General features: G+C 32.8%; 1 pseudogene across 1 annotated transcript; it reads left to right on the top strand.

Annotated features, from left to right (window-relative positions):
* Nucleotides 1-1285: 1285 nt before the first annotated feature.
* LOC149558478 (pentatricopeptide repeat-containing protein At4g21300 pseudogene) lies at nucleotides 1286-4766 on the top strand (annotated as a pseudogene). Its single transcript, XR_016364717.1, has one exon. The product of XR_016364717.1 is annotated as a pentatricopeptide repeat-containing protein At4g21300 pseudogene (transcript).
* The last annotated feature ends 8442 nt before the right edge of the window (nucleotides 4767-13208 follow it).

Here is a 13208-nt window from a genome sequence, read left to right as displayed (position 1 = left end):
ATAGAGTAAATAATTGCAACATATAGGTAAAATTGATTTTTGGAAGAGATTATGAAAAAATTTGAAGGGGAAAACTGTGGTTTGAGTATTTATGTTAGATATCTATGCAACATTTGTAATCATGGGAGTGACATGGTTTATCTATTTGATGAAATGTTAAAAAATAGTGCATTACAGATTTAAACAACTACATAGTATGCACAAAATAAATTTCCTGAAAAGGATTGAGAAATCTTCAACGATAGTACCTAAATAGTAGAATAACATAGAGCCATACCCAAATTCTATTGCGAAGGATTCTTGATCTTCATTAGGGATTTTTGATATAATAGAACCCAAATTTTTATTCCATGGATTCTTGATTCTTTAACTTAATGATATAACTAAAAAGGATTATGTTGCATTTGTGCGATGGGCAATGTTTTGGCTTGGAAATCCCCAGTTTAATAGAGACCAATTTATTCCTTTGTTAATAATTTATTTTTGCCCATGATTTTGTCCTCCAATTCAACAAAAAATGTGAAAAGAATTTGTTCTAACCCAACACACTAAATTATGTTCTTTTTAATGGTTTTCAATTGCATAGTGATATTGGGGAGGCTAATTACAAGCCATGCCAATGGTCTAAAAGTGTTGCAATTTTTTCACTACACAATGCAACAAACTTTAGCTTGAACCCACTCAACTACCTATAATAAAACCCATGAATAACAATATCTCTAAAGCTTTGAAAGGGTATGAGAAACCCAACTTTGGTAAATTATACCTATTATACCTATAGCAAGATGTAATGTAGAAATTCATTAGCAATAATGCTAGGTTTTATTAACATCTGCAAGAAAAATAGAAAGGAAGATTAAACTTTCTTAATGAGATTCCCAATGTTGTGAACCATAATTGCCAAAATCAAGTAGAGCAGAAAACCTTGACAAGCTAAAGAAGTGTGTGATACACAATGAATTTTTTTTGTATGAGTGTTTTCTCTAATTCATACTTACCTTTAGAGATTATTTTTGTTTTTTATAGTTGAATGATAAAATTAATCTTAACCAATGAGAAAACATAAATTATTGTGTAAAAATGATTTTAAAAATATAACAATTTAGAAACTTCAGAATTTTAGAATTTTCACACTATAAGAAGAAACTAATGAAAACATTAAACAATTTTTTTAATAATCTATACAAATTAATAAAAAGAAACTAATAAAAACATTAAACAATTTTTTAATAATATATATATATATATATAAAACAAAAGTTATCAAATCGTTTGCAACTAAGCTTAAAACCAGCCTAATTGTCTCCCTTATCATTCTGCTTGAATATTATTGTGGCAGTCTCATATTACCTACAAACCATGGTAGAGCCACATATACACACCATTACACATTGTAGACTATAAAACAATCCATCTTGCTTTCCTCCCAGTAACTAGGTAAAGATATTAAAAACGAATAGTAAGTCTGAATTTCAACTGTGTTGGCACGGGCATCAATATTGATTCATCAATGTCAAAACTGTTGGTACTGGTTGGAGGCGGCCATAAGGATGAAGATGGATTTTAAGGCCAAGCTGGACGTTCAATCTGCAAAATTCACTCGTGTATTACGAGCAATAGTAAATGCAAAACTTACAACTTCAACGATACCAACACTGGAAGAAACCGCTTTGGCTTTAGATTCAAATGACATTGCTGGAAATTATAAGGCGTATGAATCTCTGTTAGATGCCTCCAAGACTTTGACACCAGGGAAGCAAGTCCATGCTCACATTATACTCAGCGGACTACAAGAAGACAGGTTTTTGAAGTCTAAGCTTCTCAACTTTTATGTTATGTGTGGAAACCTGCTGGATACACACCAACTGTTTGATAGAATACCCAAGCAAAATACCCATGCTTTCTTGTGGAATGTTATGATCAAGGGGTATACTAATAATGGTTTTCCTGAGAAAGCTATCGGTATGTATTATCAGATGTATTCGGCGGGTGTCGAACCTGATAATTTCACCTTTCCCTTTGTTCTCAAAGCCTGCACTGATATTTCTGCACTGCAACAGGGCATGGAAATTCAGGGTTATGTAATTAAGGGAGGATTTGAGTCTGATGTTTATGTGGGCAATGGGTTTATTGCGTTGTATATGAAATGTGGTTGCACCGAGGATGCGCGGCAAGTGTTTGACAAAATGGCTGCAAGAGATCTGGTGTCGTGGAATTCAATGATTGCAGGTTATGCACAGAATAGGTGTGGTTATGAAGCCCTCGAACTCTTTGATCAGATGGAACGGGTTGGTGTGATACCCAATTCTGTGACGCTGGTGAGTGTTCTTCCGGTATGTGCTGACTTAGAAGCTCTGCAAGAGGGCCAGAATATCCATAACTACATATGTAGATTTGGGTTTGATTCTTGTGTTGCTGTTAGAAATGCACTTATAGATATGTATGCAAAATGTGGGGTTTTAGAGATTGCATGCCAAGTGTTTGACAACATGTCTGAAAGAAATGTCATTTCATGGAATGCAATGATTGCAGGTTTTGCTCGGGCAGGTTACGGTGGTAAGGCTCTGGAAAAGTTTTATCATATGCAAAAATCAGGTGTCGAGCCTGATGCAATATCTGTTGCTAGTGTTCTCCCAGCATGTACCCTTGTAGGAGCTATGCAGCAGGGTAAGGAGATTCATAACTATGCAATTAAGAAAGGACTCGATTCAGTTGTTTTTGTGGCAAATTCTCTTATTGACATGTATTCTAAATATGGGATGGTAGACATTTCACGTCGAGTTTTTGATAGACTTAATGGCAGAAATGCAGTCTCCTGGAGTGTAATGATTGCAGGGTATGCTCAGAATTATCTAGATGAGGAAGCGGTAAACATTTTCCGGCAAATGCAAGCAATAGGTCCCAAGGTGGTTTCAACCACTATCACAAACTTTCTCCCAGTATGTGCCCGCCTTGCTTCTCGGCATTTGTGTAGGGAAATTCATGGTTACATTATAAGAAATAGATTTGATTCAGATGCCTTTGTAAAGAATGGCCTTATAGACATGTATGCAAAGTGCAGAAGCCCAGAGTTGGCCTACAGAATTTTTGATAAAATGTCACCAAAAGATATAATCTCATTCAATTCAGTGATTGCAGGTTATGCTCAAAGTTCTCACCAAACTAGGGCTCTGGAACTCTTTAGTCAAATGGAACGGTCAGGTATGAAACCTGACTCAGTAACTATTCTGAGCATTCTTTTGGCATGTGCCCATTTATCAACCATGCGACAGGGAAAGGAGATCCACAATTTCATAATCAGAAATGCATATGAATTTAATGTGTTTGTGTCGAATTCCTTAATAGACATGTATGCAAAATGTGGAAATATAGAAACTGCAAAGCTGCTGTTTGATAGAATGCCTCAAAGAGATGTCGCCTCGTGGAACACCATGATATCTGCAAATGGCATCCAGGGTCACAGTAAAGATGCTCTGGAACTCTTCCATCAAATGGAACGTGCAGGTTCGAAACCCAATCACATCACCTTCGTTGCAGTTCTATCTGCCTGCAGCCATGCGGGCTTAGTTGATGATGGCTGGCGATATTTCGATTGCATGTGTCAAAATTGCATCCGTCCACAAAGAGAACACTATGCATGCATGGTTGATCTTATTGGCCGTGCTGGACAGTTCAATGAAGCTCTAGACATCATTAGTAAGATGCCTTTTGAACCTGACGCCAATATGTATGGATCCTTGCTTGCTGCCTGCAGAATCCACAGTAATATAGAGCTAGGAGAACGTGTGGCAGATCATCTTTTCGAGATGATTCCTGAAAATACTGGATACTATGTGCTGATGTCGAACATTTATGCTGCAGCTGGAAGGTGGGGTGATGTAACAAAAGTGAGAAAATTGATGGAAGAAAGGGGATTGACAAAGAAGCCAGGATGGAGTTGGATAGAGGTTAATGGCAGGGTACATGCATTCCTTATCGGAGATGAATAACAGCCACAATCTGAAAACATTTATGCAATTCTGAAGAGCTTGTCTCTGCTGATGAAAGATGCAGGTTATGTTCCTGATACAAGATTTGTTTTACACGACAAAGATGAGTATAGTTAAAATTTATATAGATGTCACAATTGAACATTTGGTTAATCATGCCTAGTAGGCGTGTGAATGGGAAACTGCTAAATTTTATCAACAAGTGTTGGTGTTGGTGTAAGTTTGCTCGAGGTTGTGGGTAGTTCCCCATGGTCTTGAGTTCAATTCTCTCCTGAGTTTAAGAGGAGAGATATCTTGAGAGTGGCCAATCTTGCCCATGGGGGACTAGTCTTGCCCTAATTCGCATTGGCCACTGGTCATGGCAGGACTAGGTCGCAGGTATTGGTGTGGAAATTGGTCATCACGGGACTAGGTCACGGGTGTTGGTGTGGAAATTGAAGATACTTTGGCATCATAATGTGGATTCTGTTCAGCTCCTCTACCTTGCCAGGAGCTCCTGTCCACGCTTACCAAAATCATTTGTTGGACAATAGTCTGAACATTTAAACCAAAGTTAGGATGCCTCTTGGCAATACAGTAAGCAAGTGCTGCAGACTTTCAGCCCCTCTGCGCAAGCTTCTCAAAATCTCCCTCTTAAATGGGTAGCAATTCAGATTTTTCTTTTGATGGGCGATTATTCATTTATTCAGTTGTTTCAGCTATCTGATATCAGAGCACAAGTGTTAGGCAGAATCTTTTTGGCTAAGAACTAATGACTGAGGGATTTTTTTTTTTAAATTGTTCAGAAAACAATCCACACTTCATTCATTATCATGATGAAGTCTTGCACTCAGCAAAAAAATGATCTCTATTAAATTCATCAAGAACTTTTCAATTTCACCAACAAACAAAAGATTTATTACAATAACTTCACTTTATAATTTATAAAAATTATATTTCATGAAGTACTAACCTGCATTATAAAAATTGCAGTAGCCACCTTCATGGGATCTCACTCTTCAGTGGATTCACTGAAGACAATGATTGGAAGACACCTTCACAGGATCTCACTCTTGGATGGATTTGCTGTAGACAATGGTTGTGAGACACCTCCATGGGTTCTCACTCTTGGATGGATTCACTGAGGACAATGATTGTGAGAATATATTTGATGTGAACATTGATTAATGCTATATGCAGAGGGACTGAGTATTTAGGAACCTTTTCTGAATAAATGGTTTCTTGAATTTTTTAAATTAATTAATTTTTAAAAATTGTGTGGAATGGAATTTTAGGTGAGATTATACATTAAATGTAAAGAGCTGATCCAAATGTTTTAATACATGTGAAATTATAAACAAAATGTTATGCATGATGCTTGATAAACACGGCGAAAGTTGTTTGTTGGGACACTTAGAACTTATCCTCTCATTCTTAGTTGAAAATGTATAGGCTTAAAAGGTGGGGTGTATATTATAGAGGAAATAATTTCCTTCTAGGGTCAATAGTCATGGCTATCCAAAATCATTGTGATGACATTTCCTTCTAGGAACTCAATTTCTAGAGGAAAACAACAATGTGATGTCATAAAATTTCCTAAAGCAACCAAAGATTTGGTTTAAATGATCTATTCATGATAGGGAGGAACTATTGTAAGATTACACCATCATTGCATGGTAGGGAGGAACTATTGTAAGATTACACCATCATTACAAATTTTTGAAAATGTGGTCGAACATTTGTGACCTCCATTCTTGATTCACAAGTAGGAAAGATGGCATTAAGAAGAAAATTGTATTTATGTCTATGCCAAGGGATTCTCATCTCAAATTTGATTCCCTTGAGGATAAAATGAAGGTACTAAAAATAACCCATGGATTTCTGAAGGGAGTTTCTTATGAATGACATCCTAGTTTGCATCTTTTGATTCTCAAACAAATGATTTCTCTTATCCATTTGCTTATAGGCTTCTTTAAATTCTCTCTTGTTACAATTATGGAAATAAAAGAGTTTGCAGGCCATTAAAAAATGGTCCAAGTAAGTATTATTATGCTTCAAAAGAAAGAACAGACTCTCGAGTTCCACTTTTGCTTGTTTGTGTGTTGAAATGAATATTTCCAAAGGTCTTCTAGTTGACATCTCTTTTAAAGTAGGTAGCAAAAGTTGGAGGAATTGTATGAATCATTTTCGTGTTTAGGAAATCATTCTCTAATGCCTATTCTACTCAATGTCCAAAAATGAATCTCGTGAATGGTTCCAAATGATGCTTTGAGTAGAATACCCACTTGGTGGATTAGGATGAATCTCACAATTATTTAATTCACTAGTCCAAATCCAAATACTTTCTCTTTACTTGAATTACAGGAGTCAATGGTTGTGGATATACATATGGTTTCTATTAACAAAGATGTTGTGATGTGGAGCCTAATTAGAGTCGGAGGTTTATTCGACACAATTTCCCCAAAGATTATTTCTACAGGGGTTGCGGGGCAGTGCCCCTTGCGAGGTCTTGGGGCAACACCCTAGGTGCGCTCCTTGTTGCAGTACAAGATGGGGTTGATGGGCAATGCCCCTGAAGCCATAAATGACTCACTATTGTAAAAGTTGTTGACTTTTATTTTTTCTATTGGACAACTTATTCTAGCCCTAATTTTGTTAGTGGCAAAAGCTTGTATAAAATGGCTTCGAGTTAGGGATTTCATAATGTATGATGAGATTGTAGCTTCTTGTGACAATATTGAGTTGTAAGGGATTGTGAATTGTAATCATTGGATAATAATAATAATAATAGACTTGTTGTTGGTGGACGTAGCTCAAGGATTGGATGAACCATGTTAAATCCTTGTGTCTTGTGTTCTCTTATGAGCGATTTATTATTTTTTGATATTGGTTATATTTGCATGTAATTGTTATATATGTCTGTGGTTAATCCAAACAAAAGATTGTTTAGAGGCTTCAATAATTTTACAATAGAAAGTGTGGACTAAGAATATACAATTAGCAACAATATCACAATGTGTGGTTTCCGAAATGAGTAGAGGTACTAGGGATATAGTTAATAAATCAAAGGAAAACAAATCCATACTTAGATCAAGAATGGGTAAGGGGAAAAATAGTAAAATGTGTGGTGGGACCATTTCAAAGGGTTAGCGCAACTTTGTGTTATTATTATTGATTTATATTTATGGGAGTGGACCCCATGGGTATAATTTACCAAGAAAAAAGAAGATAGATGTGTCACATATAGCACTATTGCACATGATGGGAAGTTGTCTATTATTAGTGTGGTTGGAATTCTAACATCACACAAAAGTTTATAGAGCTACCGTAAAATCATCTAAGGGACCATTTTTACACTTGGATAATAGTGTAGAATTAGAGTAAAAGGAGTAGTCATATTCTACTTATTGTCATGTGATGGACCATTACTACACCTATTAAATAATATCCTTAGTCCTTAAAAAGACTTTTGTTCCACTTCTATGGCACCCTTAGTTGTGAAAGTGGCAACAAAATTCATAACTCTATCCATAGTGAAGAAAAATGTTTTAGGACAATATTGAGGGTGCATATGGGTAAAACTTAATCTATAAAAAAAAATTCACAACTTGTGGGATACTTTTGATGAAGGAAGAAATTCTAGATAAAAAATTAGAATTACTTTAATATCTTGTATGAGAAACTATCAATTCTAGTAAGAGATAGTTATGAAATCACTAATTACAACAAGTGACCATTTCTTAATGATATATTTTCATGATTGATAATCTAATGAAGATAGAAATTTCATCTTGTCACATGAAAAATAGTCATAGTCATTCAGATTCCAAATTCCACATTCTCTTCTCATGCCTTTTCAAATTTTGTTTAGGCTTAAACAAGAGAAAATAACTACTATAAATGCAAAATAATCAATGAAGAATTATTTGAAATACATATAGGTTGAACTATTCATCTAAGATTTAAAAACAAAAATACATTTTAGAGTCAATGATTTTGTGCTCTTATAATTTCCAGATACATCATTTAGACAATGGCATATTGGATCTATAAAATCACGTGCAATGATTGCGGATGGTTGTCATTTCTATTGAGCTCTTATGTAGAGTGCATATGTGAGGCATGCCATAGAATATATGTAACAACATGATTATCCATTTTAATTGGACACATAAAGGATACATTGGAGGAGATTGATGTTTTTAATAGTTTCCATGAATTTTTTAAAGTGTATTGTAATGAATAATATAATACAGGTGGACTCTTTTAGAGCTAATTATTTTATTTTTCCTCATTTAGAATATTCCAAGGTAGATCTTGTGCCTTATCAATGTACATGTTTTTCTATTCTTTAAATGGTAGATCTTGAGTGCATATTTTCACACAATTTTTTATCTTTTAGGATTATCTACAAATGTTTTGTTTGGTAAAAGTTTTACCTTTCAAAGTATACTAAAAGTTTCAATTACTCAAAGGGACCTAACAAGATGGATCTACCAAATTCTAATGAAATTTCCACCAAATGAAGTGAGAACATGTATTACATATAAGGTTAAAAAGTTCATATAGTTAATACAAAATCTAAAATTAGAAAGTCATTATACATATAATAATGCACAAACCAAAATAAAAACATGCCTTCCAAAATTTGAAATTGAAAATTTGGGACCAATGGGAGAACAACGTTTGAACATGGCCTTTGATTTGAATTATACCACTGCTAGCTAGAGTACCTTGACGATTAGGAAAAAGAGCTCAAACTAGTGGATTCTTTACTTCTTTTTATAACGTAGTTTAGTTGGGTAGGTATATTATCAAGTCACATAAATTTACATGAGAAGTGGTGGCTAGATAAAAATCACATATGATACCCATAGGCTAAATTTGAAAAAGACAAGTGCAAAATATTGCACACCCAATTTGTGGCTAGATAGGAATCTCAAATGATACCCATAGGCTAAATTTGAAAATGACAACTGCAAAATATTGCATACCCAATTTGTGAAAATACTCATAAATACTTATATGAGGCTAAGGACTCTTATCATTATCAAGAACCACCCAAGAATAAGTCTAGTTCTCATGTGGCATTGAACAAGATTTTTTAAGGTGATATATTTGATTTGCATTGTCTCAACAAGATAAAAATATATACCTCTTAAGTTATAGTCTTATGAGTATGCAATACAAAACTTCTTTAGGAGCCCTATGGAAAAAGAGAGAGAGAGTTGTAGGTGTACTTGTTATTAGTGGTGGTTGATGCGAAAGAAAATGTGCATTTCAAAATATATGTGACCTAGTGGTGAAGCTTAAGATAAAATATTATTTAACAAGTCCAATCCTTGTGCATAAAAAAATTAAGGATGATATGAATGATTCTAAATAACATATTGTTTGAACCTTATTGCAAAAAAGTGAAGGAAATCCCAAAATGCTAAAGCTATAAGCTATCTTCATCAAGAATTAAATTAGACAAAGAGAATGTTTTTGTTGTAGTTCGCAACACAAGCACCTAGGATCAAATAACAAATGAAAATACCTTCCAAAAACAAGAGTAGCAAGAAAATAATTTTTATATTCCTCAAAAGAAAAAGGATTACAATTTGCAAGATCAAATAATTGTAGGATTGATTACAATAAATAAATCTATTGCTTTTGTAGAAAGTTGTAATGCTAAAAGTAAAAAAGCCAATTCAATTTAAAAATAGAAAACTAGAACTAGATTTACAAACCAAAGGTGCATGACATGCACGATATGCAAACTAAACCCTCCTAAATTAGATTGAGTTGAATTCAAACTTACTAAGTGAACTTAGACTAGAGCGTGAATGTACAAACATGTTCTTAAGTTCTGCATAATATTATGCATGAGAATATTCTCTAGCACGTGAATAATTAATTAAAGCAACATATGTAAGCACGCCTAAAGAATATGCACATTAAAACATTTTTTGTCTAGTAAAACAAAACATGTTAGTCTTGATATAATATTTTTCCAACAAAAATCCTAAGAACTCAAGGAAATAATCACCAAATTCAAATGGCGAGTAGATCATCAAGATGACTTCAAATGCTTATATAATATGTATGATGCCAACCATTGCACGAGCAACAAAGATATAATATAAACTCCTCAAATGAATTGACTACCTTGGCTAGATGCCCCACATTATTCAACTACCCTCTGTGCCTAACCTCATTGTTATTAAACCCATACTGAAAATCACAATTCATAACTTAATTACTATAAGTATCATCAAACCAATATATACAAATATTTGTGTCTTATAAGAAGGAACACTAATGTGTACTATTACAACAAATCAAGTTATCCTAGTATGTGCATACTAAAAAATTACAACATAAATGACTTATATTAGTTAACAACCGAGAAAGTACAACATAAGTGATCTATATTATAAGCTAACATGAATACATGACATAAGATGGTAGAGAGGTCTAAAATGTAATATATGGTGTATCAAGTTCTAACTTTGCAACATTCTAGTTATAATGACTCATGATATTGTATAAGATATAACATAAGATATCATATAGATTCCTTATTGTACTTCATATGTTATAGTAATTATTTTTCTCCACTCCAATTGGTTGGTTTGATTTGGTCTTATAGGACCTCTTTTTTTAGAAACTCACTCCATGAATATTTTTTTGTGGCAAGATTTTCGTAAATGTGTACGTGGTACTATAAAAATAATAAAATCATATTTGATAGATAAAATACAACTTGTAATAATATAATAGATTTTAAATAGGAATTTATGTTCTATTATTTGAAGACATTTTTTTTTTAGTTTAAAATTTTTTGGTTATCTTTTTTTTGGGGGGGAATGATATGATAGATCATAATAAATGATTTGACTTGAGTATTTCTAAAATATTATCAAAAATTTATATAATTTTTTTAATAATATTCAATGAGAATTTATACAAAGTGAATACTATTATTTCAAGTTTCAATATTATAATTCTACAATACTAATTATTTTATATTAGAAATATATTTTGAAAATTTATAATTATTAAAATTAATTTTATATATCCACATGTTTCTAAAATTAATTAAAATATATATTTGATTAAAAGAATAACTAAACACAAATGTAATGCCTACCCCTAGTTGACTTTTCATGTTGGATCATCGGATCCTTTTAGGCCAGTTTTATGACTATGTTTTATGATTAGTAGTACTTGGTTACCGAATTGGTTAGATGTTATTTCATATTCAGTTTATTTATATGATGAGTTACTTAGTTATTTCATGTGTTCATGATCATTTGGATGATGATATATGTGTGTTCATATAGTGATTTCAGTTATTTCAAGATGTTAGAGGAATGATTTATATGCATTTCTATGGTTACTTAGCCCATACTTGTATGTGTATGGTGTACTTATTTGTTTTACTTTATGATTGACATTTCTAATGTGGTTGAGGGAGGGAGTCATAATCACCTACTAGTCGAGATCTACATGATGCACCACTCCCTGCCATTGTTTATTTAGTTTAGATCATATATGTATGTACACGCATGGATTTTATGCAGAATGTAGGTACTGAGCATCGACTTCCATGAATTGCTAGGATGAGCGTGCCCTATTGCAGTATCTCAATGGTAAAAGTGGAGAGATATTTCTTGAGTCCAAATCCTAACCCTAAGCCAATTGTCCTAGAAAGTAGGACAAGTATCTAAGTTATTTACCTGTCTGAATTCGTCAAGTGACTTGAATTCATGATTTTGACCCTAGAGTTTGAATCTATGCTTTGTCCTTCAGTTGAGTTTTCGTATTTAGTGTTGTGGGTTTGTTGTGATTTTCAGTTATAATTAAATCAAATTAAAAGATAACTTAATGATTTGATTTAATGAAAATTTTATTTTAAAAAATCAATATTTAATTAATTAAGAAATTAAATAAATAAAAGAATTAAATTTAAAAGATTTTATTGAAGTTCCAATTTTTTGGCGTAATTATGTTTATTTAATTTAATAATTATTATTTAGGAGTTTCATTTTAATAATAAACTCTAAATATTATTATTAGTTAAATTAATAAATATATTATTAAAAACCTCTCATAATTTAATAAGAGAGAGAAAGGAATTGATTTAATAAAGTTATTTTAATTAACATTGCAAAAAAGTTGCAGATGAAATTAAAATAATAAAAATAATAAAGGCAAATGAGTTTCATGTAATTGCAAAATCAAAGCGCTAATTTGGGGAAAGCTCTTTATTAGGAAATCAGAGCTCATTTCTCCACACCGAGATTTGGAGGAGTCAATTTATGAGAAGAGGGTTTTCAGAAGAAGGAGAATTGCTTGCGAGCTTTGTGCATTCATTGTTTTAGCATTAGATCTAGGTAGGATCTTGTGAGTTTTGCACAGTAGTTATTTCATCGAAAATATATGTCTTCTCTGTGTCTTCTTATGGATCTATTTTCAAAAATTCCAATTAGGTTGAAACCCTTGTTTGAGAAAAATTTGATTTCTATTATTGAATTGTCTATGAATGCATTGGATTAATTTGGTAATTCATAGATTGAATCAATTTAGAAAATTGTGTTTCAGGATAGAGTTTAAAAAAGGTTTAATTTATTATTTTTGGTTGTTTTATTATTGTCGCCCTATCAGATTGACATTGGAAATACTCTCTCTCTCTCTCTCTCTCTCTCTCTCTCTATCTCTCTCTCTCTCTCTCTCTCTCTCTCTATATATATATATATATATATATATATATATATATATATACCACAACAATTATTTTTATATTATGGTAAATAGCAATTTTTATGGGCATCTTCATTGTTCGCAGGGGGTTGGTAATTTTGTTTTTTTTAAAATATAAACTTGGGAACAAAGGCAACCACATCCCCTGTCCCCCTTCCTTTAAGGTTGTGGCCGTTGGTTGCAAAGACAACCAGGGCTTCCGACAACAACATAGTTGCTATGGTAGCCAAGGTTGCCTAAGTAGCTAGCATTGTCATTAGTAGCTATGAGCTAACAAGCTATAAATGGGTGGTGGTAATTTTTTTATTTTTTTTATTTAATATTTTGATATATATTAATTTTAATATATGTCATTTAATTATATTAAATGTTTTTTATTTATCGGTAAATGGTTAAAGCCTAGATTCATTGTTGTTATTTGTTGTAATTATTTATTTAATGTGTTAAGTGAATTCGAATCCAAGACCTCCTAGATGAGAGGCTCACAAGTTA

The sequence above is a fragment of the Cupressus sempervirens genome, chromosome 5, assembly GCF_028749045.1.
Source record: "Cupressus sempervirens isolate cs-2001-9-10 chromosome 5, ASM2874904v1, whole genome shotgun sequence".
NCBI classification, from domain to species: domain Eukaryota; kingdom Viridiplantae; phylum Streptophyta; class Pinopsida; order Cupressales; family Cupressaceae; genus Cupressus; species Cupressus sempervirens.
Note: the sequence above shows the minus strand (reverse complement) of the source record. Positions and strands in the feature narration are given on the sequence as shown.